The sequence below is a fragment of the Corvus hawaiiensis genome, chromosome Z (genome assembly GCF_020740725.1).
Source record: "Corvus hawaiiensis isolate bCorHaw1 chromosome Z, bCorHaw1.pri.cur, whole genome shotgun sequence".
Taxonomy (NCBI): Eukaryota; Metazoa; Chordata; class Aves; order Passeriformes; family Corvidae; genus Corvus; species Corvus hawaiiensis.
The window spans coordinates 67,833,453-67,843,035 of record NC_063255.1 but is presented as its reverse complement, the minus strand read 5'-3'; positions in this window follow the sequence as shown (position 1 = coordinate 67,843,035).

Below are 9,583 nucleotides of genomic sequence, written 5' to 3'. Positions count from 1 at the left end.
ATGAACTATAATGGGAATAGCTCAAATAAAGAGAACTCCCTACATGTAAAAACCGGTAGGCTTTATTTTTGAGTTGAAATGAACATATAACAGAATTTTTTGTTTCAGAGAGGAGGAAGCATGTGTGTGAATTATTTGGTTTTTTGGTTTTTTGTCTAGAGGGGTGGAAGCAAATTAATTCTGTAGAAGTCACAACAGTGTTTTGGAACACCATCTGGCCAAAAAAAGAATTTATGTTATTTGCTTGACAAGTATATACTTCCACAGGTATTGGTATTTCAAATAATCACCTACAAAAATTAGCTCTATATTTAAGCATTTTTAAGCTGAACTAGTAGCTTTTACTCTCCCATGCTATTTGTTGAAAATTCTCTCCACTTCCATTTGGTCAAAGAATATAAAAATTAAAAAAAAAACCCAAGCCACCAACCCAAGCCTTTCATGTCTTCAAGACTGCACTGTTCCTTCAAAAAGGCAGAGTGAAACAACACAGTTTATTCAATTCCCCAGGGTGCAGTACTTGTAGCTGATCTTGTACTTGTATTGCCAGGCAATAGGGAGTTCACAGAGTGTCTCCTGACTTATGAATATCACTGCACTCCAAGCTCAAAGGAAGTTGTTTAAAACCAAAATATGTAGGCACTGAAGTCTTTGTGTCCATGACACAGAATGTTGGTTACAGTAATAATAAGAGATCATACTGTGGTTTTGTGGTCTGATGCAGGCAGAATGTTTTCTGTGAACTCCACAACTTCCCTCCTTCATTTTCCCTCTATGTGAAATGGGAACAATGTCTCACTGCTTCAAAGGAGAGTGGAAGAACTAGCACGGTGTTTATAAAGCACTGTGTAGAAGAAACAGACAGCCAATAGAAAGCCGAGTTAAATAGCTGTACTGAATATGAAATAGAAATCTTTAGGAAGAAGTCCAGGAAAAAACATCTGGCAAAGGAAAACTAGGAGGCCTGACAGAAGGAACAGAAAAGCAGGGTTATTGGTTTGTTTTTCCCGTTGTAGATCAAACCAACATGTCAGATGCAATGCAATCTATTGTTCATACAGGAAAAATTGGGGGAATAAAGACTGGGGATATCCAACCTAAAGAAGTGTCGTAAAAATTAGCTGTGCTGTGCCAAGTAGATGCGGTGTGTGGATGGAAGCACAGGGGTACATGGGAGGATCTGGCGTTGAGCTCCACTGGTCTCCCAGGGCAGGGATACTGTGAGAGAGGATCCAGGCTGGGCTGCTATGCTCGTGGGTGGTTGGAATTAGCTTTTTGAGTCTCTACAGGGAAGTGAAAAAACATGGCAAAATGTCTAACATCCATCAGCTGAACTTCATAATATAGTGGTGCATCAGTGAAATGAGCTAACAGGGAATTGTAGAGACTTGATTTTTTCATATTGTCTTCTCCCTGGGCTCCCTGCTGTTCTTACTTCAATTTCAGCTTCCTTCTTTCCCTCGTCTTACATTTCTTAATTTCTCCTGTACTGTCTTAATCTTCTTCTGTCCTATTCCTCTTTTTCTCTTTTCTCCAGTCACTTCTTTATTTCTTCTTTGCATTCCACAGTGTAACTATGCACTGATTTTCCCAAAGCCTAGCTGTGTGTTGTTTCTTCAGTAAATAGTAGCAGTGACAGCTGTTCAGTCTTGGTGCTCTTCTCCAGTTCTCTTGTCTAGAGGTAATGTTGCTGTTTAGAGAACCAAAACCGAACTGATGACCCAAAACTTACAGCTACATACAAACAGATGCTTCATTAACAAAAAATTGACAATTAATGTAAGGCAAAATAAACAAATAAATATTGTCAGACAGTGAATTACAAGGCAGAAGAAGAGCCAAAGACTTAGTAACTTAGCTGTAAGAAAGATGTAGTCTTTTGTAGATGTCACAGTCAAGAGGACAGGTGATGAGACTGATCTGAGGCAGAGCAGGAGAACCCCTAGGAGATGTAAAGAGCAACAAAACATAAAGCAGTGTCCAAGTCCTGGGCATAGAGTTAATTTTCATCATGGTGGCTAGTGTGGGGTCATGTTTTGGACTTGTGCTGAAACAGTGTTGGTAACACAGGGATATTTTGGTTGAGCAGCACTTGCACATCATCAATGCTTTTCCTGCTCCTCACACCACCCTGTCAGTGAGAAGGCTGGGGTTGTACAAGGAGTTGGGAGGTAACATAGCCAGGACATCTGAGCCCAACTCACCACAGGGATTTCCCATATCATGTAACATCATATTCAGCAAATTAAGCTGGGGGGAGAGGGAGGAAGGATGGCACATTTGGAGTGATGTCATTTCCCAAATCACCATTGTGTGTGCTTAAGCCCTGCATTCCTGGTGAACAACTGCCTGCCCAGTGAAAGTGGTGATTGAGTTCCTTGTTCTGTTTTGCTTGCGTGTGTGGCTTTTGGTTACCTATTAAAGTGTCTTTACTTCCACCCATGAGTTTTCTCAATTCTGTTCTTCTGATTCTCTCCCTAGTCCCACTGGTGAGAGAGTGAGTGGGCAGATGAGTGGGTTTTAATTGCCAGCTGGGTTTAAATGGTGATAACCAGAACAAGCAGAAAAGGGCTTGTGTGGAAGATCCATCATGGAGTTCTCTAGGATCATTGTGAGTGATAAGATCTGAGAGTTGATCTTGTCATACTGAATGGGAGACAGAGAGGCCTAAAGAAGGCCTGTGAGAAGGAAGATGGGTAACTGTGTTAGAGAGGGAGGAGCCAGCAGTGACATGGCTGAAATGATTTAGCTAGGTGGGTAACCCATTTCAAGCTTTTTTCTTCTTATTGTAGTTTAAGCTACTTTAAAAAACAAGCTTGGATTCGCATCACAATGTTATTTCAGAAGCAATGGCTAAAGTTAGCACTGAGACTTGTGCAACTCATAATAGAATCACAGAATCACAAAATCACAGAATATCCTGAACTGCCAGGGCACTGCCAAGTCACAGCTTGTCATCAACCAAGACCACCCCAGTTCCCTTTCTGTGGCACTGCATTTGAGCATCTCATTTCCCAGTCTGTCTGTACATCCAGGGCTGCCCCAACCCTGGTGCAGAATCTTGTTCACCTTCATACTGTTGGTGATTGCCCAGCCCTTCAATTTGTCTAGTTCTTTCTGCAGGGCCTCTCTGCCTTTGAGAGAGTCACCAGCTCCTCCCTGTTTTTTATTGTCTGCAAACTTGCCTAGTATCTCTTCCAGTCCTGCCTCCAAGTCATTAATGAAGATGTTTAAGAGCACTGGCCCTAAGGAGGAGCCTTGTGGAATCCCACCAGTGACAGGTCACCAGCCTGATGCCACCTCATTCACTGCAACCCTTTGTGCTCAGCCCATCAGCCAGTTGCTCACCCATCACATGATGTGTTTATCCAGCTGTGTGCTGGACATTTTGTCCAGAAGGATCCTGTGAGAGATAGTATTGAAACCCTTACTGAAATCCAAAAGGATTACAACAACTGGCTTCACTTGATCAGCTAGGTGGGTTGCCTTGTTGTAAAAGGAAATCAGGTTTGTTAAGCAGGGCTTTCATCTCATGAACCTGTTCTGGCTATGACCAATGACTGCACTGTCCTTTAGGTGTTTTTCTATACCTCCCAGAATAACCTTGTCTGTAACTTTATCAGGCGCTGAAGTGAGACTGTAACAGGCCTGTAATTTCTTTCTCCTTCTTTCCCTTCTTGAAAACTGGGACAATGTTTGCCAGCTTCCAGTCAGCTGGGACTTCTCTGAATTCCCAAGAATGTTTAAAAATCACTGAGAGAGGAACTGACATCAGCAGTTCTTTGAGGATCCTTGGATGAATCCCATCATGCCCCGTAGATTTATACAGCTGGATACAGCTGGAGCAGCAGATCCTGCACAATTTCAGATAGTTGATCATTCTTGCAGTCATGGTCCTCCAGCTCAGGGCACTGAGAACCCCTTGCTCCATCCTCTGTTGAAGAGGCAAAGAATGCATAAACACCTCTGCTGTGTCCCTGTCCCTGTTTGTCATGTGACTATCTTCATCCTGCTTTTATTTTTGCACTGCCTATTGCCATTAATGTATTTTTAAAAACTCTTTTTGCTGTCCGCCTCAATTGTGGCCAGTTTCAACTCCACTTGAGCTTTGGCCGCACAAATTTTCTCCCCACAGTGGTGAGCAGCATCTCTGTATTCCTCCCACATCACCTGACCTTGCTTTCACTGGGCATACACCTTCCATTTTTGCTTTATTCCCAAGAGAAGATCCCTGTTCAGCCAAGCTGGCCTGCCTTGCCTGCTTGATTTCCAACGTTTAGGGATTGCATGCTCCTTTGTTCTTAGGAGATTTAAAAGGTGACCAGCACTAATGTACCCCAGCACCTGCAAAAGCATTTTCCCAGGGTACCTTATTCAGTAATTCCCTGAGCAGCCTGAAGTCTGCTCTCCTCATGTCCAGAGCTGAGGTTTTGCTGGCACTTTCTCTCCTGTCAACAGATTTTAAACTCAATCTCTTTGTGGTCGCTTTGGCCAACACAGCCGCCAATCTCCACTTTGCTCACAAGACTCTTTCTGTTGGCAAGCAGTAGATCAAGAAGGACAGCTTTCCAAGTCTGGTCTCTTAGGACCTGTTCCATAGAGTTGTCAACCAGGTTTTTTAGGAACCTTCTGGCCCAGGTTTTACCAGCTGTGTGATGCTCCCAATTAATTTCTGACAAGTTGAATTCCCCCGTAAGGACAAGGGCAGTTGACTTGGAACCATCCCTGAGTTCCTCAAAGAATAAATCATCAGCAGCCTCGTCCTGACTGGGTGGTCTATAGCAGACTCCCATGATGACATTTGCATTGTTTGTTTGCCCCTTGATTCTTTCCCAGAGGCTCTCAACTGTGCCATTGCTGACTGTGAGCTCCATACATCCTAACCCTTCTGTATACTGCCATCCCTCTGCCCCTCCGCCTCTCCTGCCCTGCCTACCCCTCCTGAGGAGCCTGGAGGCATCCATCAGAGCACTTCAGACACTCATCCCACCAGGTTTCATTTATGGCAATGATGTCAAATCTCTGGGACTGGGCCAAAGTTTTGAACTTTGAGCTCCTCTTGCTTGTTCCGGATTCTCTGTGCATTAGTGTAGAAACATTTCAAATATGGTACATTGTAGCCAATGCCTGGTGAAGCATATTAAGACATCTCATTAGTGCACATTTCCTCAAGTTTTGGCACTCCATCCCATCACTCATCAGTGGTTTTGCCACTTCCCCTCTTACAAGCTAGTTTAAAGCTCTGTCAAAAAGCCCTACTAGCTCCTGTGCTACAGCTATTCTTCCTGTCTGAGAGAGGTGTGTCCCATCTGGGACCAGGTGTTGAGTAGGTCATCCCATGGTCAACAAACCCAAACGTTTTCCCCTGACACCAACCTTGGAGCCATACATTGACTTCATGGATTCGCCTATTCCTAGCAGTATTATTTGTTGTTACTGGAAAAATTGAAGACATCACTTGTGCTCCTGATACCTCTACCAATTGTCCCAGGGCCCAGAAGTCTCTTTTCTTTGCCCTCAGACTTCTCTTTATTATTTTGTCACTTCCAGTTTGAAGAATCAATAGCAGATGATAATCAGAGTGCCTTACTAGGCTGGAGAGTTCTCCAGGATGTCCCTTGCCTGAGCCCCCGGGAGACAGCAGACTTCCCTGTGAGTTGAGAGTCTCCATGTTGGGCCCTCTGTTCCCTGTAAAAGGGAGCCCCTTACTAAAACTACCTTTCTTTTCTTGTTAACAGAGGAGATCGTGATGTGTGATAACGGTGTTATTTTAGGAGGCTCCACTATTCCAGATGGACTTTCACTCATCTCATCAGCTGTCTGGCCTTCAAGTTCCAGAGCCTCATACCTGCTGTGGGAGGTACAAGTCCTCTTTGTCAAATTCTGGGAAGGAGGAGGAACCTTCCTCCTGGTATTTACCATGACCTGCTTCCATCCTTCATCTTTAACTGACCCGTGGCTAACAGTGCTTTGACTAATTCCCCTGCAGGGTTCTGAGTCCACCTGCTTCTCCACTACAATGGAGGGTCAGACTCCCGAGAATCCTGAGGCTGTAGCCTCTCTGAAGATAACTGGTCAATCTCTTGCTCCTTCACTTGAATACTATGTAGCCTGTTCACTTCTTCCTGTAGCTCCTTAACCTGGTGACACAGTTCCTCAACCGCAGCACACTTTCTGCCCCAGCCTCACGGAGGGGCACCAGGCACTCCCAGAAGCCTGTGACTTGGAGAGCTGTGTCTACCTTCAGCAGGTCTGGCTGGCTGGAGGCCTGTGACATGGCTGGTTCAGTGACCCTCACAGCTACATGGGTTTGAGCTCCAGAACATGTCAGTACCATATTTGAGGAAGCTTAATCTAGCATGCTAAAAAGACTGGAGTTGAAAAGATCTCTTTGCTCTTCCATACCAACTACTGGGTCTGTTTCCTGACTCTACTGGCTGCTCTCACATGGTCAGAGAGCTGTCCTTCCTGCTCGCCCTGCTGCAGGAACTGCTGTACAAACTGCCCTGCTGTGCCCTCACTACCCTGCCATGCCCCCACTGCTGTGCCCCTGTTTGTTGCCCAAGGGCTTCAGAGTTGTGATGAGGCTTGGGGGCTGCTGGATGGGTTCCTGAACTTGGGAACCCCTCTATGCAGCACAGTCTCACTCTCTGGCCTTTCTGTCAGTCACTGCTGTTTCAAATTAAGACATAACTGTAAAAGTTTCAATGTAGACTTGCAGTTGGATACAAATTTTCCCTACGTACAAAGAGGACAAAGAAGACATGCAAAGTCCCCAACTTCATCTGAAGCTAATAATCCAGATAATACAGATGGAAAATAGTTTTAGGCAACTTCTCTAGAAAAGGTCCTCACAAGATAATGTATCTGTTTCTGGGCCACTTGTCTCCAAGACTTTTTCCAAGAATGTGGCAAGCCCTTTTCCAACGTTCTCAGGGACAAAGAGTCTAAAGTATCAGATTCCAAATGCCATCTCAGTGTAAAGTTCCTGCTAAGAACCCAGTCTAAGTCTGCTCACCTCTTCCATTCAGGTCAAGGTCATGTCCCCATCATATCAATCAATCAATCTTGTTACTTTTTTTCAGTAGTTGGTATCACCAAACTGATAGATTAAAAGGTGTCAGGTCGGCCTGAGTACACACACAGAGTAAGCTTCAGAATTCCTGTCATCTCATCTTCTAAATTATAATAGCTTTAGTGAAATTGTTATTCCAATTCTGTCAAATCTGGATAACTTTTCAAAGCGGTGATGCTATTTAATCTAAATGGGATAATTTCCATTCTTGATATTTCCATCATATAATTTAATGTCAAGCATGCAGGAGTTTAGCTCCTCATCAAACACCCAAAACAAGAACGGTTGGCAATCAGTGAAATATATGAAAATCGGTTAAGGTGTTCTTATACGAAGAGCCTACTTGGACTAAAGATTCAGTGTGCTGCTTTTTAAGTGGAAATCATACTGATATGAAACATTGGACTCAAAGTTAAAGCCTGTAGTAGCTTTGTGGTGTGAGATCTTAAGTCTCATTAACATTAATTGTATGTATGGTTCAAAGAGATGATATACACCAGAATATTTTAATTAATGTAGCTGAAATACAAACCTCACTGCAGGCAGGTGAAAATATTAAGGATCTTATTTGGCAACTGCTTTCTCATCTAGTTAACTACCCCATCACAGTGCATTTACCTACATGCAGGAGGGTTGACTGAGAAACAAAATGAGACAAAAACACAGAAGCAAAAGGAACATGGAAAATTTCCCCTCTCTTGGTTACAAAGCAGTAAATCCAGGAAAAGTGATGACTTACATGGGCTTATGCTAAATATGCTCCAGTTAACAGAAGGATGCGTGATCTGAGGTGCTCTCAGCAAAATAACGTTTTTTTGATCCTTTTGATCACTCATATTTTGATCTGAGAGGGAAAGCATTCATTTTCCTCTACACTTGTCTTAACTTGTTTTTGTAGTTCTGTGCAAAGATTTCTTTGACCAAAAGATTCTTTAATATCCAGGTGAGAAAGGGGAACTTTATGGTGTCCTGCCTGATAACAATTATGGTTAGTGCAACCACTGCTGGGACCTGGAACAGGAACAGCAGTAGCCTCTGATTCCTCAGAGGTTTTCTTCTGCCACTTCTTATCTCATGTTGTGACCTGATGGGAAACATGGCTGCCTTGGAGTTTAACGAGTGCCTGAGCTCCTTTCTCTCTTTTTTCATTTTTTGAGTCCCTCCACGGAGTTACATGCCCATCACTTTTATATCCAGGTACCTGCTGGGCTCAGAGCCAGGTCTGACACCATCTCAGAAGCTTTACCACAATGCCCTCAGACTCCTAAGGTCTGCGTATGTCCTGTTTTCAGGCTGTACGCTATACACAGGCGTAGGTAATGCATGCCAATGAAGTCCTACATTGTTTGTGAAATGTACAGGCTCAGGACTATATAACTTCTGATCTTTTTTAATGGAAAGCATTACACTGAACTTGACTTTCTGACTGAATGCAATGCTGCTCTAATAACATGTCTATCTCATTTGTATTGCTCAAGGAAATCCTGTTCTCTGTGACATTACATTTTATCTGTGCCATCAATCTCTAGTAGAAAGATATACAGAAGCTCTGCTTAGGCTGCAAATTCTTTTTTATTATTATTAATGCTGTACATAACCACTTCATCTTTGCAGTCATTATTTTCAGAATTCATCTGTTCATTTTTCTGGAACTTGAGAAAAATGTAGTTTTTATGTCTTATTTAACGAACTGTGGTTCACACCATAATGGAATAGCAAATGACTGTCAGATCACAGATAATATGCCATCTGTGATGTTATACTGAGTTGCTGGGCCAAATATTCTGGTGTAAGTCAGCGCAGCTTAATTTATATGAGCAGAGCCTTTCAATCAAACTTAAAATAAAAAATTTCATGCTCTCAAATTATCTTTTCCTTCTTCGAATTGCAGGACCAAAGTGCAGATTTCAGGAGTTGTATTACAACTTCTGAGAGTGTGAAAGCACTACAGCAGGAAAGCAAGCAAGCAAACAAATCAAACCAAACTTAATTTTTTTGTTTTTTGTCTGCCTCTAAACATTAAACCATTCAATATGTAGTGGAATTTTTATCTTCAGTCCTCAAAATTTAGTGCGTGAACAGAGTCTTTTCATTTTTCAGTGTGCTGAAGATTCTCAGGGACAGGGAGATTGCTGTTGGCAGTAGATTGTTGAGACAACTCACAGACCTCACATCCCCTCCAATGATGGAGATATAACTTACCCAGATTCTCACCAGACATGTGATGACAGAAACAAAATTTTGGTAAATGTTACAGGCACATCCAGTCATTGGACAAGAGAGAACATGGCTTTGCAGTGCCAGCATGTGATGTTATATGACTTGTTTCTGTTATAACATTTTCACCCTGCACTGGAAACGCAGAGTCACAACTATTGCCCTTATCAGGCCCTGACCAGGGTAAGCGTAATGTGAATGCTGGGACTGGGCTGCCTGTGACTTGGTGAGGCAAGAAACTCACAGCAAATCATCACGTGGGCAAGGGCACAGGCAAGTAAGAGAGCAGCA